The sequence below is a fragment of the Podarcis pityusensis genome (assembly GCF_964106645.2).
Source record: "Podarcis pityusensis genome assembly, chromosome: 5".
Taxonomy (NCBI): domain Eukaryota; kingdom Metazoa; phylum Chordata; class Lepidosauria; order Squamata; family Lacertidae; genus Podarcis; species Podarcis pityusensis.
This window is the reverse complement of record NC_138032.1, coordinates 33,598,713-33,613,989: the sequence shown is the minus strand read 5'-3', so window position 1 is coordinate 33,613,989 and position 15,277 is coordinate 33,598,713. Positions and strand designations below refer to the sequence as shown.

Here is a 15,277-nt window from a genome sequence, read left to right as displayed (position 1 = left end):
CAAGTAAGACCAATGATGCAAACATGCTGTGTAAAGAAGATCTGTGTGCTTTTGACTATAAAGGGCTGCTTAGAAGTGCACAAAAATCCTGCAATTGATTTATTTCATTTTTAAATGAAATAATCCTTCTCTTCAGTTCTATATATTCAATACCGCTTATAGTCACCATGCCGCACATAAACATAAATGTGGGGGGGGGGAGGGGAGATGAAGCAGTTTTACAAGCTTGCCCATGATGGCACTGCCCTAAAGCTGTTGTCTGTACATGCCCAGTGCCATTTTGCCACCATGGCTTCCAACACCACCAAAAACAATTTAAAAATTCAAATGAACTTGCTCAAGTCTCTTATAGTGTGGCTACATAAGCTCCATCAATACTAGCACCTGTCTTAATTCAGAGGGAGGTGATTGCAAAGAGAAGATAGGGCATATTAGATTACTCTAATATACAACCACCAGCTGTGGAGTGTAGGTTTTTTAAAACCTTGCACAGCATTAGTTTGCTTACCTGCATGGACCACTCTTCTTAGATATATTATCTTAACTGCCCTGGTAACTGGTTGAAGAGCAAGGGCTAGATTTGTAAAATAAAATAATCCCTAGCACAGAGTACAGAAATAAGATACAAGCTTATTTCTTGCACATGGTCACTTATTTCTCTCCTTCTGCTATTGCCTTGATATACTGCTGCTCTGAAGTATTAATGAACTAAGGTTAAGTAGGAAGGGAAGCAGAATCAATAATAATTGCATCCCATTGATTTAATAATTATTTAATATCACTAGGGAGCATTTAGTTCTGTTCAGTAGTTTCCTCATTAGATTAAGTGCTGTTACTGGGATGCCTTGCTGGATCTCATGCCCTGTCTTAGAAGTACAGTGGTACCTCAGATTAAGTACTTGATTCGTTCTGGAGGTCCGTTTTTAACCTGAAACTGTTCTTAACCTGAAGCACCACTTTAGCTAATGGGGACTCCTGTTGCCACTGTGACGCCGCCGCAAGATTTCTGTTCTCATCCTGAAGCAAAGTTCTTAACCTGAGGTAATATTTCTGGGTTAGCGGAGTCTGTAACCTGAAGCGTATGTAACCCGAGGTACCACTGTATTAAATACCTTGCTTGTTCATGTGATCAGCACTGGGTCCCCTGCTGCCAGAACTCGCAAGGTTTCCAATAATGCTCTGGTCTAGTCCACCACTCTTACTAGGTATATATGCAATGTCCAATATATTGATGTTCAGCTACAAAAAAGGCTACTTTTTGCATTGAACTAAGTAGCACCACAACAGCTGTAGCAGCTTAAACAACGGGGGAAGCTATTATTGCCTTTAAAAAGTGCCAGTCAATAATGTTATTGCTTTTCTCCCACTTTCCTGCATCTATTTTTAAAGCTGCTATGCCGCTCTCCCTTCCAGTTACTGATTGATCTCATTAAAATATGGAGCACTCTTACCTACTCTCTTTGGCAATGTATCAGAGAGAACTTGGATGTCTCAATTTCTCCATCTCCCTCCTTTCAACTTTTACATTAGCTCTGCTAACAAAACAAACTGCCTAACAGGTGACTCATTCCAATGGGAGTGCTTTCAAATGTTGGAGAAGCGATATTCAGGAAGCTGAACCAATCCCTCACTTCCTAACCCATCACTTTCACGTTTCCTCCCCATGATTTATTGTATAGGCTGGGTATGAATTCCCCTTGTTGCTTTTACAACACAGTGCATTCATCCCAGCACTTGTGATGATTCTGGCCATTAATGTACACAAGCACACCCTTCAATATTGTCATGAATGCCCAACAGTAATTGCTATTTTAAGTATACATGGTTGCTATTGTTATACTAGCTGCTTTGAAAAAATACATCGCTTTTATTTTCCATGTAAGATTACACACAGGTTTCCACTGGAATTTGTTACCTCCCATTACTAGTATTTTCTGTGGGAGTGTTCAATTAGATGCCAAGTTCCTGCTGTATTTTTAAATAGAGTATTTTGCTGTTCTGACATGCAGAGAGCATTATGCAATGACACACCCTCCCACTCATCACATCTGCTCAGAGTCATAGTATCTGTATATGTAGGAGGCACAACAGTCTGTGTTTACTGCTGTTTATTTCTGGTAGCCTTCAAAAAGGCAGCATGATTAAATTTCCATCTTTCCTGGGCAACAACCAATCTGTGTGCTAAATTGTACATTGGGCATCCCGAATACGTAAGGAAGTCAATCCCAATTGTTGGGAGGGGATGCACAGTCAAAGGTACATATTTCCATATGTGGTAGTGTTGTGACATCATCAAACTCTTCTGAACGCTGCCTTCAAAGAAATAAGCTTGATACACAAAAAATGATTGAAATGTCCCCTGCACTAGCATTACTTGGGTTTAGGATACCATCTGCTCATGATTATCCTAAAGATGACCTCTTAGCCATTCTATTGACTGCTGCGCATATGGAGATAGCCAGATGTTGGAAAACCAGTCATGGGCTGAACTTTGATTCTTGGTATAAGTAATTTTATCTTGACAAGTTACTTGTTTACTGTTGTAACAATTGTTTTCTCAAAATTTATCTTCTGTACCATGAAAATAAATAAAAACAGTATTTTTATTTTTTTAAAAAAAATCAGTAAATTAATACTTCCAAGGCTGGCAGTAAACACTGGCCTTGGCCCAGTATACCTAAAGGAGTGTCTCCACCCACATTGTTCTGCCCAGACACTGAGGTCCAGCTCCGAGGGCCTTCTGGTGGTTCCCTCACTGCGAGAAGTGAGGTTACAGAGAACCAGGCAGAGGGCCTTCTCGGTAGTGGCGTCCAGGGCCTTGCAGAGCCAGGCAGAGGCCCGGGCCAGGTAGATAATGTGCCCCCCTTTTTTTTACCCTGGGGATAACTGAATTCTTATAAATAAGTAAATATATAAATAATTTTCACAAAAGTTATGCTGACAAATAATTTTATTTCAAGGCTTGAACCGTATCTACATATAAAGGCAAAATGGAAAATATAGATAAATATGCTGACCGAGGCCCCCTTTGGAATCGGAGGCCCAGGCCAAGTGGCCCATATCGTGCCCCCTCTGTCTGGGCCTGGTGGCACCCACCCTGTGGAACACCCTCCTATCAGATATCAAGGAAATAAACAACTATCTGACTTTTAGAAGACATCTGAAGGCAGCCCTGTTTAGGGAAGTTTTTAATTTTTGATGTTTTATTGTATTTTGAATATTCTGTTGGGAGCCGCTCAGAGTGGCTGGGGAAATAAACTATTATTATTATTATTATTTCAGCATTTCATAAAACACCTTGATTTGGCTTGGACCAATTTAAGGGCTGTTAGATTGGGTTCAGAAGTCTGGGTGTGCTTGGTTCCACCACCCCCATTCACTATCAAGAAATTTAATAAAATGCCGTAGTCATTGCAACGTCCTGCATTAGATGCTGTATCTTTTTAATGGACAAACCACGGTTTAGGAACCCCTGCTTTGAAGCATTTGCAACTGCTTCTCCAATTTTGTAAACCTAAGTAATTAATGACAGTGCTAAGCAGCGCTAGATGCCGAATGACCCTCTGAGTAACCTACAAGACAGAAGGTTAACAAATCCTATTGTAAGACAAAACATGGTACATTTGCTACCAGCAGATGAGGAAATAGCCACCAAGCCAGAAAGCAGAAGAGGCCTATTGAGGTTCTGCTTGAGGGCTTTCAGGGACAAGAATGCTGGACTGCATAAACCTAGGGTCTGATCCTGCAGGCAGTCTCTTCCTATGATCACCAAGAACCTAGGGTCACCCACCTAAGAGATCTGGGAATCTCCAGAACCATTTCAAAAGCGCAAGTAATTTCATTGTTATCACTGCCATATATGGTCTCTGCCAGAGCTGCATTGTTTCCTCAGATTTGTTCCAATTTAGAGTTTGTTGTTATGTATGTGTGTTACCTGCAGTAACATCAGCCAAGAAGCAGGGCAAGCCTATTCAAAGCTGCAGCATTCCACTCTATAACCAATGCAAGCAAAGCTGCTAGACCGAAGCACTGACGTAACTCCACCAAAGCAGAACAGGAATTGCCCTAAAGTATTCCATGGAGATCTAACTCTTATTGCAGTTTGCAACAGGAGCGTTATTGTTTAACTCCATATTTAAATATTACATTTTAAACCCACACTAACTTTGCCCTTCTTCTGTGACTTTAAAAATGGGTTGCTTTCAGCAACAGCCATTCTCGCTTTTCTTTAAATCAGTACCAATCTGAAACTAAGGAGAGGTGTTCCAACTGGTCTTCAGTTAAAGAAAAATCACTGAGCTCTTTCCACTTCCCCCTTACATCTCTTTGCCTGAATTCTGCTGGTAGCTGTCAACATAGTTAATGTTCTGAAGCTGAGGTTTAAAAGGGCTGAGCTTATTCAGCAGTAATTTTGCTGCCCACATCCCCTTTGTTTTGTGAGCCTCAAGTGTGAGGAAAGGGGGACCTTTCATGTGTAGGCAACAAGATATAAGAGGAGAGACATCCTTGAAGATAACCTGGAACAAATAGGAGAAATTGCTTGCATTGGACCACAACATTGTCTATTTAGAGAGCCAATAAGGTGATGCTCCTGGATAACAGGATTTGAATACCCACACAGCCAAGAAGCTCACTGGGTGACCTTGGGCCAGTCACTGTCCCTCAGCCTGGCCTACCTCACAGGGTGGTTGTGAGGCGATAGCCATATACACCATCTTGAGCTCCCCGGCAGGCGGGCGGGAGGAGGTGGTAGATAAATGTAATAAATAAAGACATATTAATTCATGGGTATGGGTGAGAACATAGCAACCCTTGTGCCCCCCTCCTGAACCGAACTCCACACCAAGCTTAACAATGCCCCACATCTATACTAGATCTCTTCCCCTCTACCACCTGTGATTAACCCAGGGTAGAAATGAGGTGAGATGGAGAATGAAAGACATTAGGGGGTTGGGGAGGAAGGTAAGGTGCCAGATATCTTAAAAAGATGACTTTGAACGCATGTCATCTATAAGTATCAATAGTGGGGCAGCATATAAAAGTTTTCTACCATAATCACCACCAATACCACCACATTATGCTATGTGTTGTTCTTTAAAACTTATGCTGGGATGCAAATATGCCTAGAACCGAAAACTACGATACTTTAAATGTTGGTTCTGCTCAAGGGGGAAACACAGTGATGGGCTGATGTCACCAAGTTGCTCTCTAATTCAGCATAATAGGCATGTGGTAAAAGTCTGCATGTTATTATTTACTAAAACCACAGAGGTCACAAAAAGGATAAGCATCCCCATCAAATACTGGGGGAGGGAGGAGAGGAGAGATGGAGCCAAAGAAGGTGCATTTATGAGCATACGGGGGGGGGGGGTTCAAAAATCATTTATCACTGCTGCTAGTTTTTCAGAATTGTACATTAAGATGATGGTAGTTGTTTTTAAACATGTTCCAGGCTATGAAGGATGTTGGAAAGGATTGGATGGAACCTAAATAAACAGTGAAAACAGGATAGCAGGAAGATCAAAATAGAAGGCACATCAATTCATCTTTACCAGGTGAGAGTGAATCACATTCCAGAAAATTCAGGTTGCACAATCCAAATTGATTTGGAGTTCTTGTACAGCAATGCCCCTACCCAAAGTATCAGACTTTTAGATATAAGGAAAGCAACAGGAAAATGCAATGGAAAGTGAAGGGTAACAGTATCTTGATGCAACATAGTATAATCTCCCTGCAAACAAACCAGAATGAATGCTCAATAAACACCTAATTGCCCTTCAAACAAATCAAGGTGAATATCCATTCCATCTTGTTGCCTGGAAGGACCCTTTGGTATTCGGTATTTCTTGAAACATCAGTATGCACCATGCCAAATATTTACCAGAGCCATACACTAAAGATAGTAAGCAATAAACTCAAAATAGCAGGTCAGCCCAAGAAGACATGGCCCAGAAATATGGCTTATTAATACATAAAATGCATAAATGAAATATTCACCAGTTGACAAATGGAATGCCACAATCAAAGATAGAATGAATAAGGCAGTCATTGGAAAGGTCATTGAAGTGGGTGATTGTGACTGAGATGATGCCTTGGTCTTCCCTGTACCTGTTACACTGCCAATATTATTATAGGTATTTCCAGTTTTATTCTTTCCATCTAAATGCAGGAGAAAAAAAATATAGTTCAGGAGGTTGGTAGGAGAGAATCTGCTGAAGCAGGAGACGGTTTGCCCTGTGCATATTTTCCAACTCTATGTAGGTGTGGACAGTACTTGTACCAGGAAGCTAGTCTTACCAGGAAAGATAGGGATCTGCCACTTTCTCTCCTCCCACATAGAATATGATGCAGAGGGGTAGAACATGTACTAGTAGACATAACAAAGAGGAGGTATAGTTTTAAGAGCTGTGTCATGTCTGACTCTTTCTTTCCTCCTGTCAAAACTCCTACGTGTGTGTGTGTGTGTGTGTGTGTGTGGACAAACACGAATACAACACCCACATCCCGAGAATAAGACACTGACATTTATCAAGTGCTTTTAATACCCTTCTATTTTAATCTAGGACTCCTCACCAAAATCCTTTTATAAGTACTCTGATTCCTTGCAAGGATCTTTACTTCACAATGCGATATCCCGCAAGCCCCCCAAATAATCTGGATAAATTTTCTAATATTGGTTGTATAACCTGTTGGGTCCCCAGATATTGTTGGACTAGGTAAAGGTAAAGGGACCCCTGACCATTAGGTCCAGTCGTGGCCGACTCTGGGGTTGCGGCGCTCATCTTGCTTTATTGGCCGAGGGAGCCGGCGTACAGCTTCTGGGTCATGTGGCCAGCATGACTAAGCCACTTCTGGTGAACCAGAGCAGCGCACGGAAATGCCGTTTACCTTCCCGCCGGAGTGGTACCTATTTCTCTACTTGCACTTTGAGGTGCTTTCGAACTGCTAGGTTGGCAGGAGCAGGGACCGAGCAACGGGAGCTCACCTCGTTGTGGGGATTTGAACCACCAACCTTCTGATTGGCAAGTCCTAGGCCCTGTGGGGGCCGCGTCCCTCTATTGTTGGACTACATCTGGCATAATCCGTGACTATCAGCGAAGATGGCTGCAGAGGATGGGAATTGTAGTTCAACAACATCTTGGGACCCAAGGCTGAGGAACACTGATCTAGAAAGCTGCTGAGTTTCCCCATTTTAACTCTGTGGAATTGAATGGGGAGTTGAATGGTAGGGTATGGATTATCCAAGCAGTATTTATTTACTGCTTTTTAATTTTTGACTTTCATCCAAAGGCTCCTGAGGTTTCCATATTAAAACAGTGAAACCATTCATAAAACGAAAAAGCGAAAGACTAGTAACAGCAACAGACAAATCAATTTCAGCTGATCCACCATGCATCATAAGTGATATGCCTACAAGGTAAATAGGTAAAGGTAAAGGACCCCTGGATGGTTAAGTCCTGTCAAAGGCAACTATGGAGTGCGGCACTCATCTCGTTTTTAGGCCGAGGGAGCCACAATTTGTCCACAGACAGCTTTCTGGATCATGTGGCCAGCATGACTAAACAGCTTCTGGCACAACGGAACACCGTGACAGAAGCCAGAGTGCACAGAAACACCATTTACCTTCCTGCCACAGCGGTACCTATTTATCTACTTGCACTGGTGGGCTTTTGAACTACTAGGTTGGCAGGAGCTGGGACAGAGCAACAGGAGCTCACTCTGTCATGGGGATTCGAACCGCTGACCTTCTGATTGGCAAGCCTAAAAGGCTCAGTGGTTTAGACCACAGCACCACCCACGTCCCAGTTATGCCTATATGGTCTTGAGCACCTCTCTAGGGCCAAAGTTTCAACACTACATTACATTTCCAACAGATACACAGAACAACCCTGAAGGATGAAAACAAACAGTGGGAACTGGACAAGATTTCCTGGTAGACAGAAACCATCGAAGGGAAAATCCAGTCTCTCCACAGGGAGGATGCTTAAAACATGACAGGTATGTGATGATTCATATGAGTGAGGAAGGCGGGAACATTGTGCCAGGTACACCAGGACTTTTAAAGACATAGTATTTTGGGCTTTCTCTACAGGTGGGTCATGAGGTCTTGTGAGCAGAGAACAATAGTAACACGATTCAAGGAGAGGCAGAGAGAGAGCGAGAAAGAGAGAGAGCTGCAGACTGGGAGGCACCTTTCTGATTTCACATCTCTCTCTCTGTCTCTCTCCCTGGGAACCTGAATGCAATTACTGTGCTATGCTGTCCATCTTCACCTATACTCCATTGGTATATTTATAAACTCAAATATTACAGAATCAATCAATAAAAAAATACAGAAATGCTATTATGTCCATAGCAATTTTTGCTCCAGAAGGAAACCAAACCGGTTAGCACTGGCCTTGGAGACTGTTATTGCATGAAGAGGCAGGGAGTGCATTAACAGTATGAATACACTTGCATGCAGACCAGAATGGCTTACATAAAAAAATATACATAAAATATATTTTATTTATAATAAGATTAATCTATTGCTAGATTGCAAAAAGAAGCAAACCTCCAAGTGGTTTACAACAATATACAGTAACACGTTACAAACATTTAAAGTTTTATGGGGTATATATCCTGCTGAACCCAATATGTGAGATTCAAGGGATTTTCCAGATGCTGTAACTTACTTAATGGGGAACTGTACAGCTGTTACTAAAACCACACCATTTCAGCCATCAAGCATTTTCATGGCAGGGAAAATCACAGATTTCTTATCAAACTACTGAGCCAAGTTGCTAGTAAACTGCAGCAAGTCATTCCTCTAGTATTGAAAGCATTGAGCTATAACATCACTGCAAGTCCCTGCCATGCTCATTTTTAAACTGCTTTTCTCCCTCCCACTTTGGAGAGGGTGCATTCACATTTTCAGTACCCAAAATGCACACTTCCTACAATTAAAAACAAAGCAAAAACACAAGGCTGCTACTGTTGACACAATGTCCCTTGTAGCAAGAGTGCTCCATGCACTTTTAATTACATGAAGATACAGCGGCTATTTTGTGACTGGTGTCCCCAGCACTCTTTCAAAATTCAAAATGTGCTCACTGGCCAAAAAGGTTGGCCACCCCTGAGATACATTATCCCGGAAGGTCTTGTACGGCAAGACTAGCAACAAGAAAAACATTGAATTAAGTGACTCAACCTCTGGGTTGTGTATCAATGGCCTAGTTTGCAATTCACACTAAGGCTGCATTCAGGCAGTACTTTATTCCATTTCCCTGACATTTCCTTACTGATTCATTTCCACATTTTGTCTGACCTTTCACACAATGTGAAACCCACTTCTGGAAACCCAATGGAAGTTTTGCACTCCCTTTCATGTTAATTGTTTCCAGAAAAAAAATGCATTTGCAACCCTGTTGACACAGAAAATCACAGGAGTTTTGCTTTGTAATTTCACGTGATAAAATTTGGAGCAGTATCCTGGCATATAGTTCTTTCCCACCATTTAAAATTTACCATGACATGGCACTATTTCAGTCAAAAGCCACAGGTACTGCAGTGTAAAAGGAATGTTAGAAATTGGGACAGAAGCCAGTGAACCTAGCAGGATAAAACCCATGCCTGAATGCAGCCTTAGTCAAACATTTGGTTAGAGTGAATGCCTAAGAACAAACCTTGGATACAATTTACAGTTACAGTGGTACCTCAGGTTAAGTACTGAATTCGTTCCGGAGGTCTGTATTTAACTTGAAAATGTTCTTAACCTGAAGCACCACTTTAGTTAATGGGGCCTCCCACTGCTGCCTCACCACCGGAACACGATTTCTGCTCTCATCCTGAAGCAAAGTTCTTAACCCGAGGTACTGTTTCTGGGTTAGCGGAGTCTGTAACCTGAAGCGTATGTAACCTGAGGTGCCACTGTAGTCTGGAGAGAGCTCAGCCACAAGCCTGGGTTCAGGCAACAGACTATCAATGCCTAATCTTTGAACTTCACCCCTCCTAAAACAAAAGTAACACAGCTGTTCAATACCTAATGGTTATCCAAAGTGTAACTTTCTCTCTAATGTTTAACGGATATTTTGTTAGGATTCTGGTTAACGATTTGATCAGGTATAACCTTCTGTGGAGAAAAGTCACAGTGTACCTCTTGCATTTTTTAGCTTTCACTGTTTACTACAAGAGTTTTCCCCCCTCTCAAAGTGTGTGCCTCCACACCTACCAACTATTTATGCATCTGTTGTGTGTACCACAGTCCACGAAAAATAAAATTGGTTAGTCTTTAAAGTGCCACAAAACTATTATTGGTTCTTCTTCACTGAGTTTGCCTTGTTCTTTTCTCTGTAATATTCTTCCTGTTGCACATCAAAAATTCATAGTATTAATATCTTTGCCCACCTTATTTCTCTTATAGAAATATGTTATATTTCTCTAAATTTCACCTGTGCAGGTTTGTAATTTCCAATAGAAGAAGCTGAAAGGGACAAGGGCACAGAGTACAACACACATGGCACAATACTTCATAAAGAGAGGGGCAGTTGTTAATAAATGGCATTGGTCTGTTAAAAAAGAAAAAACAATAAAGAATTTAAGTTCCTACCTTTGTCCGGGTTCTGATTCTGTAGGTTTCTTCTTCTGGGTTCTCTGGTTAGGTTTCCATTAACACAAGTAAGCCACAGAGAGGCATGTCATTCTTCCTATAAAGTCATGATTGCTGTACTTTTTTTCTTTTCAGCTTTTTTGCTGTATATCTATTTGGAATGCAGAAGAAGAAAATGGGGGTGGGGCTTCACCATATAGGTTTTGTGAAACAGAAACAAAAGTGCTGTTAGGAACCCTGAATCCCTGATACAAACACTCAAAACAGTCATCGATTGGAGACTGGAAGGGAATAGAAAACCCTACCTCTTCCCCTGCCTGGAGGAGGACAGTGGCAAAGGACAGCAGAGAAATAGTTTAGCTGCTTTGATGAGTAGAAAGGTAAGAATGCTGGATGAATAGTTTTAGCAACTGAGCTGTGCCTGAAAGATATGCAGAGATCTATGAGCGCAGTCATCCGTTTGAAGATTGCCCTAAAGGCACAGAAGCAAAATAAAGATGCAGCATTACTTTAGACCAAAACACGCTCTCTAAAAATAACTGCCCAGGACCTCTGGATGTAAACAACGGATTATGGGATGCTTACTCATGGGCAAGTGCCATTCACACAGACAAAAAAAAAAGTTTATTTAGAGTGCAAGAGCAGAAGGCTATAGTCATCCTACAATACCACACTGACTCACCCCTTCTATTATTACCTCAGCTTGGACAGGGAGATCTTAGACAAATGAATGTATTTACTCTGTACATCTGTACCCCATCCTTCAATACATCTATTTCAATGCACGGCAGCTAACAGAGCTACAATGCAGCAAGAACTTTAAAGCAACAATGAAAACAGAAAAAAAGAACAAAATGGCAGATGTAAAAGCATCACAGACTTTAAGAGTGAGAAACCCTAAGGCGGCGGGGGGGGGGGGGGAGGCAGAATCTTAGCTTGTATCAAGGTATTCTATTGCATTTTGTCTTCCATTTTATTTATTTAAGCCATTTATATTCCTCCGTTCCTCAAAAGACCTCAAGGCAGATACAAAGCTTTAGAATGCAAAGATCAAAACATGGAAGTCACAATACATAAATCTGTCTAAATGTGCTTTTCAAAATAACTCCACCATATTACATAGATCAAAGGTCTCATTATCAAGAGGACAAGCTTCAGCCAATGTCAAAAGTTAGACAATGTTGATACCAGCCAACCTTTGGGGGGGGGGAGGAGGTAGAATAATGTTCCAAATCTGAGGCACCATTGCCTAGCCCTAAAATATCAGGTGCTATATCCCACCTTGGGACCCCAGGCTTCATATCCTGCCTTTCTGCAGAATTAGGCTCCAAGTCTTCAGGAAGATCTTCAGCCAAAAGATAGCTGGTGCGAGCCAAACCTCTGGGTGGCGGCGGTGGAGTATGTCGCAAAGCTGAGGTGCCAATTGCCAAGAATGTCACCTTGTGACCTCAGACTTCTACACAATTAGCCTTCTGAAGACCCTTCCCTCAAGCTGCAGAAGTTCTAGTCACACCACACCTGTGTTTCAAAGCAGCTAGGCTCTTATTTCCATATCATCCCCACTTTGTCACACCCTCCATCTGCCATTGGTTTGTTGGCTGGAGGGGTGGAGCCACAGTAGGAAATCTAAAGGTTCAGATTCAGGCACAACATGAAATTATATTATTTTTCAAGAGAGGAAAAATGAGGGTAGGGTTACTAAATGATTGAATGAGTAGACCTGGAGTTGTAATTAATTGATTGCCCAGCTGGTGGTGGTCTTAGAGCCTATTTAGAAATTGTTGTCCTATAAAATTTCCAGCAGCATAAGAAAGTAGAGCAGGGAGCTAATTAACTTTTTTTTTGTTTTGTTCCCTTGTCTCCTTAGAAGTCTAATCTCAAACTATCATATGTTAGGCTTATAGGTATGTTTCACTTATATGCAGTCTTATCAAGCCTCAGAAAAGACTATTTTCTTGGTTTGTGTCAGATGAAACCAACCAGGAAAGATGCATTCTAGTTGCTAGGGAAAAGGGAAATTTGATATTCCAAGGATTAGGAAATGAGACAGAAGCAGGGAAAGTGCACTGAAGGGGAGGGGGAAATAGCAGCTCTTTAGGACCCCAGGGATTCCTAACCCCCTGGTGTCCAAACAACTCACTCACCCTTCACAACTCTGACTTCACTCATTTGCTAAATTCATTTGCTAAAAACACTGAAAGGCAGGGGTAGTAAGGCTGACTCATCTCTCAGAAATCACTTTGCATGGTACTTGCACCTTTTGTTCCATAACTTCCTTTCTAGGAGAGCTGAAGTATTGCTTCTTTAAAAAATGAAAGCTCGGAGTCTGAGATCCCTGTAGCCTGCAGACTGAGTGCATCAGTACCAACAGCTCCCATTGCTTGGTGGCTCTGGACATGACGGCACTCTTCAAATGCCAGAAAGGCTGCCATGAAGAAGAGAGCAAAGATGACTTGTTCTCAGCCCAGAGACCAGGACTAATTCCAATAGGCTTAAGTTACAGGACGGTAGCTTTTGTCAAACATTATGGACAAACCTAGAGGGGTGGTAGGGACGTGGGTGGCGCTGTGGTCTAAACCACAGGGCATAGGGCTTGCCAATCAGAAGGTCGGCGGTTCGAATCCCCGCAACAGGATGAGCTCTCGTTGCTCGGTCCCAGCTCCTGCCCACCTAGCAGTTTGAAAGCACATCAAAGTGCAAGTAGATAAATAGGTACCACTCTGGCAGGAAGGTAAATGGTGTTTCTGTGCGCTGCTCTGGTTCACTGGAAGTGGCTTAGTCATGCTGACCACATGACCCGGAAGCTGTCTGCAGACAAATGCTGGCTCCTTTGGCCAATAAAGCGAGATGAGTGCTGCAACCCCAGAGTCGTCCGTGACTGGACTTAACTGTCAGGGGTACTTTTACCTTTACCTAGAGGGGTGATGGACTCCCACTTACTGGAGATCTTCAACAAGAGGGTTGGCAGCCAAGTGTTGAGAGTGTCCCACCTCATATGCAGGATTGTAACTGGTTTTGTGATGGTAGAAAGAGTCGCAAACAATCTCTTTTTCAACAGGCAATGAAGCTATGTATTGTACTGTCAGATATGGGCAAGCACTATCATTTAAAAAGAACAACAACAAAGAATGCAGCATAGCACCAATGTGTTAAATCACCCAAACCTTTCCTGTTCCGGAATTTAAAATCTTATGTCCCCTTCTTTATTCATAGGTTCAGAACCTGCTGCGTTATGCATACCTTTCAGGTTGTGCTCTTCATGTTGTGACATCATTTGCCCCAAGGCGAATTAGTTTTATCCTGGAGTAGTTGACATCATGTCTGCATTCCACCTCTCTGCATTTCTAGTTCAGTTCAGATCAGAAATGATTGCTTATCTGAATATGAGACACTCAAGGCAAACTCAAGGAGCAGAGATACTGCAGCAGATAAGAGGGCTGTGGTGGCTGGTATTGTGACATATATATCTGTCATCAAGCTATTTGACTGAGCTTAAATAATTTCCAATGGTTATTGTCAGAGTGGGGGCGGGGAATCGAGAGAAAATGTTTGTTGATGGGTAAAAATATTTTTCCAGTCATGCTGTTCTTCTGTGCAGATTGACTGCCCCACCAAGTCTGGCATAGCTTGTTCCTTGACACACCCTGTGAGTGGAACCTCTTGTCTAAGATAAACTTCCCTTTACAGCATTTTAGATGCAATGCATTCAAACACAGCATTTTACGTACATTATAAATTGCACTTTATCAATCAGGACAAGGTTTGGCTCATATTGACATGAAATACGAACCTGATCAAAAGAAAGAAGTATCTGGCCCCTTCTTGGTTATTTTTCCTCATCTTCCAAGTTCCTCTATGCTATTGTTACAGAAGAAACTTGAAAGCCTTATAATCCCCTAATACACTTGCCAGAGCAAGGAAAGTCCATCAATTACTCTGGTGTTCCGTGATGATGTAATCACTCCTTCTCTTTAAAAAGTCATGGAACTGTGCTCCCTCATGTTTCCCCTTCACTGAACTGAACTGAATAGTACTTGTGACAATTCAGGTGCCTGGGGTATCTTACTATTTGATGCCAAGGGTGCCATAACAGTTATCATGACTAAAGTTACTACAAAACAGGAAGCGGTTCTGTAAATAAAATAGAACGTCATTTGAACGCTAGCTGCAGCAAATCCAGACACTCTTTTTATAGGTGCATTGGTTTATTTCCTGTGGTCATTTTGTATGATCCCAATGTAAATTAAATTCCTTAAAATGAGAAAACTACTTTGTAAGATGAGGAATGGATATTTCATAGACGTCTTCTAATCCTGGGACTAGCATTCGGAACTGTGGTTCAGTGTTTATGGAATCAGATAATCAGATAGTCTTCCTTACAAATCTTTAAGCTATCTTCCAGTTTGTTGGCAATACATACTCAACATAAGCGTAAGAAAATGGCTAAACAAGCCTCATTGGTTCCTTAAAAGAGCTATTAGCCCCACCTAGTGGCCAAAACAGAATTCCAAATAGTCTGTCAATGCATTTATTCTTGGATATATGGATAGTTTTGTGCCGCTCTCAGTCATTTCATTGAACATATGCAAAATAAGTTGCTCTAATTCTGCTCCGCTGCTTCATGCAGATTTGCTATGTGGGTTTGTTTTCCCTTCCATGTTACACTGAGGGTACAAAAAGATAATACAC

The 15,277-nt window shown here is 41.8% G+C and overlaps 1 protein-coding gene across 2 annotated transcripts in view; it reads right to left on the bottom strand.

The window, feature by feature from the left end:
* PIK3CB (phosphatidylinositol-4,5-bisphosphate 3-kinase catalytic subunit beta) overlaps positions 1-13,945 on the bottom strand; it is a 112,451-nt gene extending 98,506 nt beyond the window's left edge. Inside the window, exons 1-2 of one of the 2 annotated variants that reach the window (XM_081006876.1) lie at positions 13,829-13,945; positions 10,589-10,739 (exon numbers count right to left, since the gene is read on the bottom strand). The gene's annotated coding sequence lies outside the window, so the exon portion shown is untranslated. Of the gene's footprint in view, positions 1-10,588; positions 10,872-13,828 lie in introns of those variants that run through there. The other variant, XM_081006877.1, reaches the window with a different exon arrangement.
* Between the last annotated feature and the right edge of the window lie 1,332 nt (positions 13,946-15,277).